Genomic DNA, 16,180 nt, shown 5'->3' on the forward strand with positions numbered 1-16,180 from the left:
CACTGATTACAATAATGTGTCAAACATTAAGATTTGTGCTCTAGCGCCATCTAAACATGCATAACCAGGACTTTTACTTGTATTAGTTAAATTCTGCAGAGCATTCCTTGCTGTGCCCTTGATCCCAAAAGTCAGACCTATGCCCCATTTTGTACAGTTTTGCCTCTAGGGCCCCCTACGACAAATAAGACAAAACAGGCTTAAAGACACATTAAGCGTTAGCACAGATGCACCAAAGTTATCTAATTGAACTAAATGAATTAAAATGTCAACTATAATTTAAAGGCTGCTCAAATAAAAGCTGTACAGCGACCTCTAGAAAAAAAAACAGAAAATAAACCAGACATAAGTGAAAATATCAAATCACTTGATAAACTACATCACATCGTATCTGTATTAGGTACGGGTTGCCAGTTAAAAGCCAGTTTTTAAGACCAGACTTAAGTTCCTCTGCTCTGACACTTACACACTTACAAAAGAAAGGCCTGTGTTTTAAAGCAGCTTTATTTGATAAGGTCTGACATATCATTTAATATTATACAAATAACAAATACAGACAAACAGAGCTATAGTCGCAACTATGTTTGCTTACAAAATTTGATATGACATGTGCATATGTACATAAAACAGATTTATGACACAACTCCTTTGGATAATTTACACTATTAAACTAGATAATCTATCCAATCTAATTAGTACAGCCCATTTTACCAACACAAAGTCTCCAAAATGCTTCACAGGGTACAAAATAAGACAAATAAATTGATGAATAAATACGTACAAACCAAGTAAGGCAAGGCAAGTTTATTTGTAGAGCACATTTCATACACAAGGCAATTCAAAGTGCTTCACACAGCAGGAGAAATGCATTCAAATCACAAAGAAATTACAGAAATACAATAAAATAAACTAAATTAAAAATTATCAATCCAACTGATTTTCTAAACTAATAAAATCACAAACAAAAGAGAAGAGTGCAAAGATAAAATTAACTACAATAAAATTAACTAAATTAAAAATTATCAATCCAACTGATTTTCTAAACTAATAAAATCACATACAAAAGAGAAGAGTGCAAAGAAAAAATCCTTTCAGTCATATGCGCAGCTAAACAAAACTGTTTCTAGCTTAGATTTGAACATTGTCAGAGTAGAAGCCTGTCTCACATCTTCAGGAAGACTGTTCCAGATTTTAGCTGCATAAAACTGAAACGCAGATTCCCCATGTTTTGTCCTGACTCTGGGCACCAGCAGGAGGCCGGTCCCTGAGGTCCTCAGAGTCCGAGATGGTTCATATGGCACTAACATATCCAAGATGTACTTTGGTGCTAGGCCATGAGAGACTTGTACACAAGCAGAGCTGCTTTAAAGTCTATTCTCTGAGCCACAGGAGCCAGTGCAGAGACCTGAGAACAGGACTAATGTGATCATACTTCCTGGTTCTGGTCAGGACCCGAGCAGCAGCGTTCTGGATGTACTGCAGCTGTTTTACAGCTCGTTTGGAGAGGCCAGTGAGCAGGCCGTTACAGTAGTCTAATCTACTGGAGACAAACGCGTGGATAAGTCTCTCTAAATCTGGTTTTGACACTATATTTTTGATTTTGGCAACGTTTTTTAGATGGTAAAAAGCTGCTGATGTTATTGATTTGACGTGGCTATTAAAGTTCAAGTCTGAGTCCATTATTACCCCCAGATTTCTAATTTGGTTTGTAGGTTTTAGAGCGAGACTCTGGAGGTGACCGCTAACACTTTCTCTTTGTTTCTGTGGGCCAAAAACGATTATTTCAGTCTTGTCTGAGTTCAGCCGGAGAAAGTTGTTAAGTACTGCAATACATCGGGGTGGGCACTGCCTCTTAAACACATATGGTGATGTTTATGTTGCAAAAAGGAGCAGAACTCTAAAGACATTTATATACCTCAAATATTAATTTTATACATATGATTTCTACGCTTCTATAAAGTTAAAGTTCATGATAATAAATGTGTATTAATCTTGTAAAGCCAGTTAATTTATTGATTATTTATATTGATGAATTGTTTATGTGGAAGTACCTTATTCAAATATTCACTGCTTCTGTGCAAGCAGAAGGACAGTATTTTTACACTGGAAATGGGGCATTCCTTATAAAAGTGGACATGTTGATATTGGCTATATGGCAATTTTTTGGGTTTGTGTTAGTTCTGACGTGTCTCTAAAAACATCTGTGATTGGCCACTCCTATTTAAACCTCTGTCCCATCCTCAGTTACCCATTTGCAGTGACGTGCGGTGAGGTTCAGGGCGAGTGAGGCACCAAAAAAAAGTGGGAGTTGAACACACTTTCGCTTGTGTTCAAAGCTGTGTGGCTTACTATTATGCTATATGTTCAATGAGTGATGTCAGCGTTTTTAGATATATAGCTCCGTCTAAAGCAACCCGTTCAACTCCGGTGTAGGTTTTTCTTTAGTTATAACCTCTTGCTTTGCTTGAAAATCCAGATTTGTGAAACGTTTTAACTTGGAAATGTAATCGTCCAGATTCTACAAACACAATAATAACAAAGAAGATAGTGAAACCTGTCCACATACGGCCAGGCTCAGGAGCATGCGCATTACATGCGCCTTCCATGAGGCGCATGTAATGAAGCCTCTCTGAGTGAACTTTTACTGCGGTTTTATCATGAATCATGAATCATTTTGCATTGCACCAGCTCAGTTTGTGAGGAGTGTGTGCGTGTGCTCCAGAGGCTGAGCAGCTTCAGCCTCCTCCCTGTATCTGAACGGGATCTGAACATTTTGACATTCTTATTTGACATAATATTGTTCGATATTGGATTCAAACGGAAAGTGGGTTTATAATACATACCAGATAACAAAATATTAATATTTTTTTATATTTTATTTAATTTTTTATTTTTTCCCCAAGATTGACAGGTGAGGCCCTGCCTCCCCTGCCGCCCCTGAATGCACGTCCCTGCCCATTTGCCCGACGAAGGCCCAGTTGCAGAAACTTTGCCTCTTTATTAATAAACTTTTATTTTGCAAGTAAGACAGTGTGTGGGATTTCTTTCCCCATTACCGGGTTGTTTAGCCACTTTTTTTTATTTTAGCCAAAATTATAATTGTCAAGATCAGGAAAACACTTTTTTAAAATAAATATAAACTGAGCTTTAACAGGACAACAGTACCAGGGGGACAGGACCAGGGGGACAGGACCAGGAGGACAGGACCAGGGGGACAGGACCAGGGGGACAAGAGGACGAAAGGACCAGAGGGACAGGACCAGAACAGGATGAGTGGAACAGGGAGACAAGAAGAGGACGACAGGACCAGGGGGACAAGAAGAGGACGACAAGAACAGGGTGAGAGGAACAGGGGGACAAGAAGAGGATGGCAGGACCAGAGGATCAGGACCAGGGGGACAAGAAGAGGACGAAAGGACCAGAGGGACATTATGTTGCACCTTAAAGGCGCAATGGACGATTTTTCGGCGGTTTGAGAACGGCGGGTGGAAGTGCGCATGCGCACTCCCCCGTGCGGACTGATAAAACACACAAATGCGTTTTTTTATTAGCGCGACGGATCGCATCGCATTTCTCGTCTCTTGTAGATTTCTGTCTTCTTCTGGGTCAGCTCGAACTGTCTTTCTCCGTCTTTATTTTGCCCCGTACACTGAGGGAACTGTATTATGATAGATCAATGCGCTTAGACACGCGGAAACGTGGGGACGAGCCGCACGCGGCTGCAGGTGAGCGGTAGGTGCGTTTTATGATTGATACGTGGCAGGACTAATCGGCCGTCCACGCCACGAGGAAATAAGACTCAGATTTGGGCCCAAAAAATCGTCCATCCAACCTTTAATGTCAAATCAAGTTCGTAGTTTGTGACTTGTGTTGTTCACTGACAGAGTCTACTCCTCTCACTCACTTAATATCACAGCTTACAGGGAAATATATAATATTTACTGGAAAATCTTCTCATTTCAATACATATACAATCTTTCTTAAATAATTCTTATCTGATCATTGCAAAATAATAGTATTTTTAGATTAAAAAAATAAAATGAAAGCTTGAGTTGTAATATATATTAGTGTAATGATGCGTTGAACTCACAGACTTTTAGTCTGTGAGTTCAACTCCTCAGTCTCAGACTCAGTCCCCATGCCCTCCCATCCCCCACCTCTGCACCTGGAGTCACTTTGAAAGTTTCAATTGAAGAGGCTGGGCCAATCAGAGCGCTCCGTGTGCAGAGCCTGTGCACCTAATATCACAGCTTACAAACTACAGGGAAATGTTTAATATTTACTGGAAAATCTTCTCATTTCAATACATATACAATCTTTCATGAATAATTTATATATGATCGTTGCAAGATACTAGGGTGTAGCCTAGTATCTACCCTTTTTTTTTAATTTAAATAATTAAAAATAAAATGAAAGCTTGAGTTGTAATATATATTAGTGTAATGATGCGTTAGTACAAGACTTAAGTCTGTGAGTTCAACTCCTCAGTCTCAGGCTCCCATCCCCGTGCCCTCCCATCCCCCACCTCTGCACCTTGCTCACGTTGATACATTGTTGCAATGAGGCTGGGCCATGGGCTGCGCCAATCAGAGCGCTCCTGTGCAGAGGCTGTGCACTAATAACACAGCTTACAAACTACAGGCATATTACATGTTATTTTCAGTTCTTTATCAGGCAACTTTGCTCATGTAAAAATGTTTAAATAATATCTGTGAGTTTAACATTGAAAGTGTTTTTGACTAATGTTGTGAGCCACAGTTTTCTTATAAGTTAAGAAAAAACAACTCGACCAATCACATCACTTTATGCGTTTCCCGGTAATTATCCAATCAGAGCGCAGCGTGAGCGGTGTTGTTTACACGTGTCGGAGATCGGACGGGTCGGACTAATGAAGAGATGGCAAAATGTCTTCTGAGAATCAGACCATTAAAAGGTTTAAAAGAAGAGTTCAAACTTTGAGAAGTCATTACAAGAAATGCGAGGAGCGAGCCTCAACTCATGTAAGTATTAAACATCTGTGTGTGACGTCACGTTACACGTTGTTCTGTGTCCTTTAGCAATATAAGAGTTTATGCAACTGCATTTAGAGTTATTTTATTACTTGGTTTGCGGATTTTTAAATGCAATATATTGATCACGCGGGCGAAATATAAGTATAAATATAATTTCAATTTCAAAAGATATTTTCTTCAGGGTTTGCCCAAAACGGACCACGTGAGGAGGAGGGAGGGGGGGGGGGACGCGGCGCGCAGAATCGTGTAAACAGTAGATTTAGCGTGTTCTGCATTGGTAGAATTGACGCCTCTAAGTGTGCACTCTTAGTCACGGCAAAACGGGCTGAAGAAAATGTGGTAAACGGGTTTAACATGTGTATTTGCGATATAAGGAGTTGGCGCTGCGCCTCACAGTCCCGGAAACGGACGCGCGCGTCTTCACATGCTCTCCCGGGACCGCGCACATCGGCGACTCCCGCAGGATTTTTGACGAAAATTGCTTCACGTGCTCTTATCTTTGACTTAATACCACTTTATATTTAATTTAAAGCTATTTTGCGTTGACGGCGGTACTTTATAAAAAAACTGACAAAAATTAATTTTATTTATATTGTATAAATCAATCAAAGTGTAGCGGATCGGTAAACCAAGTAATAAAATAAGTAAGGCCTTAGCAGGTTAAAAAAAAATGCATACATTTTTTAAAAACATGAGCTTTCAGTTTAGTCCAGGCCTCACAAAAAACAATTGTAGATAACGTTCTGTAAATCAACAATGATGTACAAATGTATTTAATGCTAATGTTATAACAGACATTAATTTATATATTTCGTGTGTGTATATGTGTGTGTGTATGTATATATATATATATATATATAAATAAATTTTTTACTGACTAGTCAGTATCAGTTGCAAAAAAAAACTAGCCTAGGAAAGTATCCAATTAATAAACACTATCCCCAGCACTGCATGTGTCTTTTTTTTTTTTTATTTTTTTTTTATCTTTGATGACTTGTCCTGAGAACTTGTGGCTGCACAGTGCATGTGCCCTGCACACTTCTGATCTTATTATAGTCAAACATTAATTTGTAACTGCTTTGAGAAAAGCGCTAATACGTTAAAATTCATATGTTGCAGGTTAAAACCCTGGAGAGGGATCCACCTGATTCCACAGTGAGTTCACCTCATCAAGAGGCTCCTTCAGACAAGCTGTAGTGACGACGAGTACAAGCCTCCAGCAAGTCCAAGCTCTTCATCCTGCAGCAATGTCTCAAACTGCTCCAGCCTGTCGCGTGAGTCAAAACCAAAGCCAACACAGTCTTCAAAAACGTATTCAAAAAATCACCTTGTGCGCAATACAGAGATCACTGAAATGAGACAGAAAAGCTGCCAAACGGAACATGGTAAAAGAGTGTGGAACAAAGCTCATTACCGTGTTTACTGCAAGAAGTCAAATTTAAAAATGGCCCGGCATCTGCAGATGAAGCACATGGATGAAACTGATGCATTCAGCTTCCCAACTGGCTCCAAAGAAAGGAAGAAACTCCTAGAGACTCTGAGAAATAAGGGAGATTGGCAACATAACCAGGAAGTGCTTAAGGGTGGTAAATAAGAGATTGTAACATGGAAACAGCCCTCTGCAAATGCATCTGTTGATGACTATTTGCCATGTCAACACTGCTTTGCCATGTTTTAAAAAAGGAGACTTTTGGAGGCATGATAAAAATGACAACTCTGACGTAGGAACACAAAGAAAATGAGTCCAGGCTGTCTCTTCCAAACTTCTTCCAATGCAAAAATCATCTAAGGGAGTCCAGAATGTCATTCAAAACATGTAACAAGACAGTATCACCGCTCGGGTTCGAAGTGATGAGATGATATGTAAATTTGGAGATTCATTGTATACTCGAAGGACGTGAACAATCTCCGCATCGTTATATTGCACACATTGGCTGTTTTGTGTTGGCAGCTAAACAAATTGACACAAAATTAGTGGACTCAAAGACGTATCCAACCAACTTTAATTTAGCAATAGCAGCAGCTAGACAAGTGTCACACTTCAATGAAGACAAGATGGTATGGAAAACCTTCAACCGCTGTGAAAATAGGCTTTTCTCAAAGCAGCAACTGTAGCTTGTATTGGTCATTGCATCATGGTGTCGGATGCTTCTACTGAAAAAGACAAACGTTTTTAAGGAGGTTCTTGACAAAATGTGGTCAGACTATGTTTCTGCAAATGCCCACAGTTCCATGGAACAAAATAAATGGAACAAAGATGACAGTGTTCCGTTAACCAAAGACATTGCTGCCCTGCAGAATCATCTGTTACAGTTTGTCTTAGATCAGCTATGGCTTCTTCCTCAGTAGTCCTCAGTGTCGGCCCACAAACCACTTAGTGAAAGCCTTCTGGCTCAAGTCATAGTTTTCAACAAGAAACGTGAAGGAGAATCATCACGGATAACTCTAGAGATGTTTCTGAAAGCTGACACAGGCCAAATGAACCAGGACATTTATGAGACTCTGTCACCTGTGGAGAAAATGTTGAGCCACAGGCTCACTAGACTGGTAACGAGAGGAAAGAGAGGGCGAAAAGTACCTGTTCAGCGCACTAAAGCGTCCATTGCAAGCCTTGAAATAATTATTTTTACGTCCCTGTCAACATGACGGGTACCGATCATTTGGTACCTGTCATGGCTAATTCTGAATCGGTCACAAGGAAAGGAAAACAGAATAACATAATTAATGAAAAATGAACTTTTATTAACAGGTCTCTTTATCATTTACAGGCTGAGAAATAGATTTTCAAAGTTAGGGGCCAGGGGGGCCCCCCTACCTAAAAAAGTTAGGGGCCAGGGGGCCCCCCTACCTTAAAAAGTTAGGGGCCCCCCAGCAATTTCAGCGGCCCACAAGCGCGCGCGGCGTCATAAGAACAAGATAAATGTGTTGTTTTAAACCTGGTTATTAGCATGTAAAACAATTTAAAGTACTTGTATCTGTTATTTGATATGAAGAGCACAAATACGGAATCGTATAAACCATCATCATGATCTTTAATACTGTTTAATTTAATATAATAATGTTTCTTAGATACAAAATAAATACTGTTTACAGCATTTGACACAAGGAGATCTTGTGGAATATATAAAATCACAGCCTACAAAATAAACTACTAACATGTATACATTGCCCCGATGCTAACAACTCCAAAGGGGGCGGGGCCCTTGGATACTTCCACATCGACATTGTCCCTAATGTGCAAAATTACAGCTTTTGTTGCAAACAACTTTAAAAAGACTGAATTGCGAACTGAGGAGATTGACGCCCGCCAACCTCGATATCACTTGTGGCGCAAAATTAGACCGGGCATTTCCGAGTACAACCGAACGTAACCGAACGCAGCGGCCAATCAGATGCCCGCTTTCATCGACATTAGATCACGGACACCGCTCGGCCAATGAGAAGCGAGAAGACTGCGAAGTGGCATGTCTGTCAAAACGAAACTTAAGCGATGGAAATGCCCGCACACATGCGCTCCGCTGCCTTCCTCCGCTGTATAACTACAGCAATAATCGTGGTCTGTAGTACAGCGCGCCCGAGTTTGTGCATAAGAATCGCTTTGGGCATGTTCACCGCGCTGTTTTTGCCCATTAAAAATGTATATTACGGCGAAAAATTTGCGTCGGTCATTGTGTCCGGAGCCTTGATTTTGGAGTCGGTCAAAACTGATTTTTGCGACGGTCATTGACCGTGTCCGGCCCGTTATTTCGAGGCTTGCATCGATTTTATGATTTCACTCCGGGACAAAGTTGGTTTGTCAGGACAATCCATTTTTGTTTGCAAAAATCGGCACAACAACAAATCCGTGGCTGTGACTGTTTGAGGATATTTTCCATTGAATGTAAAGCAGACGATCAAGAACTGCTCAGATCCACTAAATAACGAAAGCATGTGGCAACATTGTGCCAGCTCCTGGACCTGTCCGACCAAGAGCTTGAGCAGGTAGCAAAGTTTATGGGCCATGACACCAGAGTACACTGTAACTACTACAGGCAGATTGAGGAAAAACCTTCCAAGTAGCTACAGTTGGAAAGCTTTTATTTGCCATGGAAGGTGGAGCTGAGGCCCTTAAAGGAAACATTCTTCAGATCCTGGATTCAGCAGTCTCTGGTTTATACTGTCAAAATTAAAATGTCTATACATATCCTATGACTTCTAACTTCTCTTTTCTACAGATGGTGTTGGAAGAAGAGCGCGAAGAGTACCACCTCCAGTATGTAATTGCATCCATGTCCAATCATGGCTGCCACATTGTTACAAGTGTAACACAACATTGCACTAGATATTTGAATAAAGTGAACCACTGTAAAGATCTGACATAAGAATAATTAGTAGTAATGTATGCCTTTGTGTTCAGTGTCTGAACAATCTGATGGAGAGGACCACAGAGGAAACTATCCTGGAGCAGCCGTCCAAAAAACGACCAACAAAGCTGCACGTGAAGAAACGCCCTGACGGTACTTTTTTAAATTGTGTTAAGTTTACACCCTTGAGGGATGTTTTTAGTACAGCTGGAGGTCAGAAAACATGAGCGTCATGAGATGTAATTGAAAAAATTACACTATTAAATCTCCATTTAAAAACTCTTTTTAGTGAATTTGGGTCAGATGACACAATCCACTAAATAAACCTAATTTTATTTAATTTTAAGGGTTTACTACTACTGAGGTAGGTTGGATGGTTAGTTAGGGGGGTCTGGCCTGAATAGATGGAGAAATCCTGATTTAGGAAAATGTTTTATCCCATAATTTAGCTCTTGGGTAAAATAATGCTGAAAGAAATGTACAAAAACATTTTAAAAAGTTGTTTATGTGATTTGAGATCAGAGAGGAAACTGTCCTGGGCCAGCCGTCCATGAAAGCACCCAGAAAGAGACGCCAAAAGAAGCGTCCTGATGGTGACTAGTTTTAAGTTCTAAATTTTTGGGTGAAGGAATGCGCAAATTGACAAATATTTTAAAGAAATTATGTTATTTGTGTTTTAGAGTCTGAACTGTCGGATGGAGATGGGACAGGAGGCTGTAAACCAGCCAGAAAGAGACGCTTGAACACGTGCACTGACGGTGAGATGAACAGTGACAGCTGACAATAGGATAAGTTCTTGGCCTGACGAGAAGAAATTCTCACACTTTTAATAACTTAAGCCAATAATGTTATACTACATCAAACTGACTTTAAAAGATTTTTTTAAACTCATTAAATTATATATTTTTCTCTAAAATGTTAGATGACCTATGATTTAACTTCATATTATCTGTTACAGCTAATGTATATGCATTTCCCTCAGATGGAAAATACATATTTTGATTGGTTTGAATCCCTCCTCCCAGTGTGCACCTGTGATGGCAGGGATTCAAACCAATCAGACCTGAGTTCAGTTAAATAAATCAAATACTTTTTTTGGACCACAAACTTTAGACCGACAGCTGAATGTGAAATGAGGATGAGAGAGAAGGGAGGACATGCAGTAAATTGTCAATGGCATGTGTGCCTTAACCACTCTACCACCAAACAATTTAAACCTTGGACATTATTCCATGTTGCTACAATTATAACATGGCATTTTAGGCCCAGAGCAGCCATAATTGTAACCTGTAGTTGCTTAAATGTCACTTTTATGCAAAATTACCATTTATAAATTTGTATCAACTCTTATCCCCATCAGACGCACAGAAGAACTCACAGAGGCCATGGAGTGAGGAGGAAAAGGATGGCAAAGTTTATTGCTCTACAACGAGTGCCTGGGACAGAAGCATGCATGTTGTGCATAACACAGGAGTCTCCTACACTGAAAAAAACGTACCTGGGAGGGTGTGAAGTACTTTGTGTACAATGAAATAATTAGAGTCAAGAAAAAGCTGTTTAAATTGTTTTGAGGTAGGTTTGTTCAGTGTCGAGCACTGACTGTGTTAAGCACTTTGGCACAGCTGTTGATAAATTGAAAAAAAAATGCCTTTTTTTATGTTCAGCTTCAGAAGATTGTTGTAAACTTAATATTGTATTTGTTAATGTCAGTTTTACAAAAATATAAAAGCAAATGTGCTTAAACCTTTGGTCTGGTTCTTCCAATGTAATAATTATCTTGGTTGTAAATTACACATTTCGCCCCCCTTAGAATAAGAAGGTTCTGACATTTTTGTCAATAGTTATTAATGTTCCTGGGACATGTCTGTACACTATATCCATGTTTATAGAGTTTGCAATTTGATTTAATGAACAATGAATGGACAGTTGTTAAATTAGCATATCCTGCTATAACACTTAAAACATGGCATCTGGTTCGTCCAATGCTATGCCCATATTAAATAAATAAACAAGCAATTTCAAATGCTTGCCGTTATAAGGTTCTAGCTGTATAAATGTATCCTTTTCTTTTGTGCTTAAAGGCCCAAAACAAGAGTCAGCTCCATGGCCAGCACTAGCTCCTTTACGGAATCGAGACGGAAGTTATTGGAACGGAAGTTACAGAATCCAATTTGGCAGCCCTCGTGGCGGCCATAATCACTTGCGGTTAGAGACGAGGCGTGCTCACATTATTGTAATCGATGTAAGGAGATGTACTCATTACAATTTCCACCCAATCAGATGAAGCGTGTTGGCTGAAAAATGATTTTAATGTGAGCATGAATTGCACCTCTGCTGGCCAATAGTGGAACAATACACTATCTGTAATGCATGTCTTTCATGGCGTCCTGTGGAGAATTCAACACCTGAATTAAAGACAAATCAGACAATGTTGACTGTTCATGTAATAGGTAGGGGGCGCTATAGAGTAATTGTTATATGGGTATTAATAATTTACAATCGAGCCATAAAAACCCTCAGTAGGTAAATGCATGTGTGCGTGTCAACAAGAAAAAGGAAACGAAGACATGTTTCAACGCTGTCCCATGCAGACACTCACTGTAAGGAATATATATATATATATATATATATATATATATATATATATATATATATATATATATATATATATATATATATATATATATATATGAGAAGGTGTTGTTTTGAGCTCAATCAGACGTAAAACCTAGGACAAGTACGTTTTTGGGGCGGAAAAAAGTGGCTGTTCAATCCAACATGGCTTCCTTGTTTGTCTCATTTCCTTCTTTTTTATTCTATTGTTAGTTATTTCAGTCGAATCAAGTTGCAACGGAGATTTTCGTGAGCTCCCATTTGATGTAATTTTGGGTCAGGTCAATCCTATATATATACGCCCGGAATTCTGATTTGTTCTAGGTAGTCTAGGGCTTTTGGTTATGCCTGCTCTTGTCAATCCAGGGAAGCTAAGCAGGGAAGGGCCTGGCGCCTGGCCGGATGGGAGACCACTAGAACGGCACTTGCCACTATCGGCCACTAGGGGGCCAAGTGCCGCGGACGGACGATGTGTGAGAAGGACAAGAATCGGAAAGTTTTAGAGACAAAATGGCAGTGTGAACAGTCGAAGGAGGACGAGAAACGACAAAGTAAAGAGTTTGTCAGTTCTCATCCTCGTCCAACGAAGACTAGAAATGACAAAGTAAAAAGAGTCGAAGGAGAATGAGAAATGACAAAGTAAAGAGTTTGTCAGTTCTCATCCTCGTCCAACGAAGACTAGAAATGACAAAGTAAAAAGAGTCGAAGGAGGATGAGAAACGACAAAGTAAAGAGTTTGTCAGTTCTCATCCTCGTCCAACGAAGACTAGAAATGGCAAAGTAAAAAGAGTCGAAGGAGAATGAGAAATGACAAAGTAAAGAGTTTGTCAGTTCTCATCCTCGTCCAACGAAGACTAGAAATGACAAAGTAAAAAGAGGTGAAGGAGAATGAGAAATGACAAACTAAAGAGTTTGTCAGTTCTCATCCTCGTCCAACGAAGACTAGAAATGACAAAGTAAAAAGAGTCGAAGGAGGATGAGAAATGACAAACTAAAGAGTTTGTCAGTTCTCATCCTCGTCCAACGAAGACTAGAAATGACAAAGTAAAAAGAGGTGAAGGAGAATGAGAAACGACAAAGTAAAGAGTTTGTCAGTTCTCATCCTCGTCCAACGAAGACTAGAAATGACAAAGTAAAAAGAGTCGAAGGAGAATGAGAAATGACAAACTAAAGAGTTTGTCAGTTCTCATCCTCGTCCAACGAAGACTAGAAATGACAAAGTAAAAAGAGTCGAAGGAGAATGAGAAATGACAAACTAAAGAGTTTGTCATTTCTCATCCTCGTCGACCGAAGTCTAGAAATGACAAAGTAAAAAGAGTCGAAGGAGAATGAGAAACGACAAAGTAAAGAGTTTGTCAGTTCTCATCCTCGTCCAACGAAGACTAGAAATGACAAAGTAAAAAGAGGTGAAGGAGAATGAGAAATGACAAACTAAAGAGTTTGTCAGTTCTCATCCTCGTCCAACGAAGACTAGAAATGACAAAGTAAAAAGAGTCGAAGGAGGATGAGAAATGACAAACTAAAGAGTTTGTCAGTTCTCATCCTCGTCCAACGAAGACTAGAAATGACAAAGTAAAAAGAGGTGAAGGAGAATGAGAAACGACAAAGTAAAGAGTTTGTCAGTTCTCATCCTCGTCCAACGAAGACTAGAAATGACAAAGTAAAAAGAGTCGAAGGAGAATGAGAAATGACAAACTAAAGAGTTTGTCAGTTCTCATCCTCGTCCAACGAAGACTAGAAATGACAAAGTAAAAAGAGTCGAAGGAGAATGAGAAATGACAAACTAAAGAGTTTGTCATTTCTCATCCTCGTCGACCGAAGTCTAGAAATGACAAAGTAAAAAGAGTCGAAGGAGAATGAGAAACGACAAAGTAAAGAGTTTGTCAGTTCTCATCCTCGTCCAACGAAGACTAGAAATGACAAAGTAAAAAGAGTCGAAGGAGAATGAGAAATGACAAACTAAAGAGTTTGTCAGTTCTCATCCTCGTCCAACGAAGACTAGAAATGACAAAGTAAAAAGAGTCGAAGGAGAATGAGAAATGACAAACTAAAGAGTTTGTCAGTTCTCATCCTCGTCGACCGAAGACTAGAAATGACAAAGTAAAAAGAGTCGAAGGAGAATGAGAAATGACAAACTAAAGAGTTTGTCATTTCTCATCCTCGTCGACCGAAGTCTAGAAATGACAAAGTAAAAAGAGTCGAAGGAGAATGAGAAACGACAAACTAAAGAGTTTGTCAGTTCTCATCCTTGTCGACCGAAGACTAGAAATGACAAAGTAAAAAGAGGTGAAGGAGAATGAGAAATGACAAACTAAAGAGTTTGTCAGTTCTCATCCTCGTCGACCGAAGACTAGAAATGGCAAAGTAAAAAGAGTCGAAGGAGAATGAGAAATGACAAAGTAAAGAGTTTGTCAGTTCTCATCCTCGTCGACCGAAGACTAGAAATGACAAAGTAAAAAGAGTCGAAGGAGAATGAGAAATGACAAACTAAAAAGTTTGTCAGTTCTCATCCTCGTCGACCGAAGTCTAGAAATGGCAAAGTAAAAAGAGTCGAAGGAGGATGAGAAATGACAAACTAAAGAGTTTGTCAGTTCTCATCCTCGTCGACCGAAGACTAGAAATGACAAACTAAAAGTTTGTCAGTTCTCATCCGACAAACGAAGATGAGAAATGACAAAGTAAAAAGAGGTGAAGGAGAATGAGAAATGACAAAGTAAAGAGTTTGTCAGTTCTCATCCTCGTCCAACGAAGACTAGAAATGACAAAGTAAAAAGAGTCGAAGGAGGATGAGAAATGACAAAGTAAAGAGTTTGTCATTTCTCATCCTCGTCGACCGAAGTCTAGAAATGACAAAGTAAAAAGAGTCGAAGGAGAATGAGAAATGACAAAGTAAAGAGTTTGTCAGTTCTCATCCTCGTCCAACGAAGACTAGAAATGACAAAGTAAAAAGAGTCGAAGGAGAATGAGAAATGACAAAGTAAAGAGTTTGTCAGTTCTCATCCTCGTCGACCGAAGACTAGAAATGACAAAGTAAAAAGAGGTGAAGGAGAATGAGAAATGACAAACTAAAGAGTTTGTCAGTTCTCATCCTCGTCGACCGAAGACTAGAAATGGCAAAGTAAAAAGAGTCGAAGGAGAATGAGAAATGACAAAGTAAAGAGTTTGTCAGTTCTCATCCTCGTCGACCGAAGACTAGAAATGACAAAGTAAAAAGAGGTGAAGGAGAATGAGAAATGACAAACTAAAGAGTTTGTCAGTTCTCATCCTCGTCGACCGAAGACTAGAAATGGCAAAGTAAAAAGAGTCGAAGGAGAATGAGAAATGACAAAGTAAAGAGTTTGTCAGTTCTCATCCTCGTCCAACGAAGACTAGAAATGACAAAGTAAAAAGAGTCGAAGGAGAATGAGAAATGACAAACTAAAGAGTTTGTCATTTCTCATCCTCGTCGACCGAAGTCTAGAAATGACAAAGTAAAAAGAGTCGAAGGAGAATGAGAAATGACAAAGTAAAGAGTTTGTCATTTCTCATCCTCGTCGACCGAAGTCTAGAAATGACAAAGTAAAAAGAGTCGAAGGAGAATGAGAAACGACAAACTAAAGAGTTTGTCAGTTCTCATCCTCGTCGACCGAAGACTAGAAATGACAAAGTAAAAAGAGTCGAAGGAGGATGAGAAACGACAAACTAAAGAGTTTGTCAGTTCTCATCCTTGTCGACCGAAGACTAGAAATGACAAAGTAAAAAGAGGTGAAGGAGAATGAGAAATGACAAACTAAAGAGTTTGTCAGTTCTCATCCTCGTCGACCGAAGACTAGAAATGGCAAAGTAAAAAGAGTCGAAGGAGAATGAGAAATGACAAAGTAAAGAGTTTGTCAGTTCTCATCCTCGTCGACCGAAGACTAGAAATGACAAAGTAAAAAAAGTCGAAGGAGAATGAGAAATGACAAAGTAAAGAGTTTGTCAGTTCTCATCCTCGTCGACCGAAGACTAGAAATGACAAAGTAAAAAGAGTCGAAGGAGAATGAGAAATGACAAACTAAAAAGTTTGTCAGTTCTCATCCTCGTCGACCGAAGTCTAGAAATGGCAAAGTAAAAAGAGTCGAAGGAGGATGAGAAATGACAAACTAAAGAGTTTGTCAGTTCTCATCCTCGTCGACCGAAGACTAGAAATGACAAACTAAAAGTTTGTCAGTTCTCATCCGACAAACGAAGATG

General features: G+C 39.5%; 1 long non-coding RNA gene across 2 annotated transcripts; it reads left to right on the forward strand.

Annotated features, from left to right (window-relative positions):
• The first annotated feature begins 6,148 nt into the window (after positions 1–6,148).
• On the forward strand, positions 6,149–9,948 carry LOC140364890 (uncharacterized). Of its 2 annotated transcripts, none has more exons than XR_011927746.1 (4): positions 6,149–6,286; positions 9,227–9,264; positions 9,409–9,508; positions 9,878–9,948. It is a non-coding gene; the product is annotated as an uncharacterized lncRNA (long non-coding RNA). The 2 variants fall into 2 exon arrangements; XR_011927745.1 differs by having other exon boundaries at positions 9,873–9,943.
• Positions 9,949–16,180: the final 6,232 nt, after the last annotated feature.

Source organism: Eucyclogobius newberryi, unplaced genomic scaffold (genome assembly GCF_026437365.1).
Source record: "Eucyclogobius newberryi isolate DKJ021-1_F unplaced genomic scaffold, fEucNew1.0.hap1 SCAF_1, whole genome shotgun sequence".
NCBI classification, from domain to species: Eukaryota; Metazoa; Chordata; class Actinopteri; order Gobiiformes; family Gobiidae; genus Eucyclogobius; species Eucyclogobius newberryi.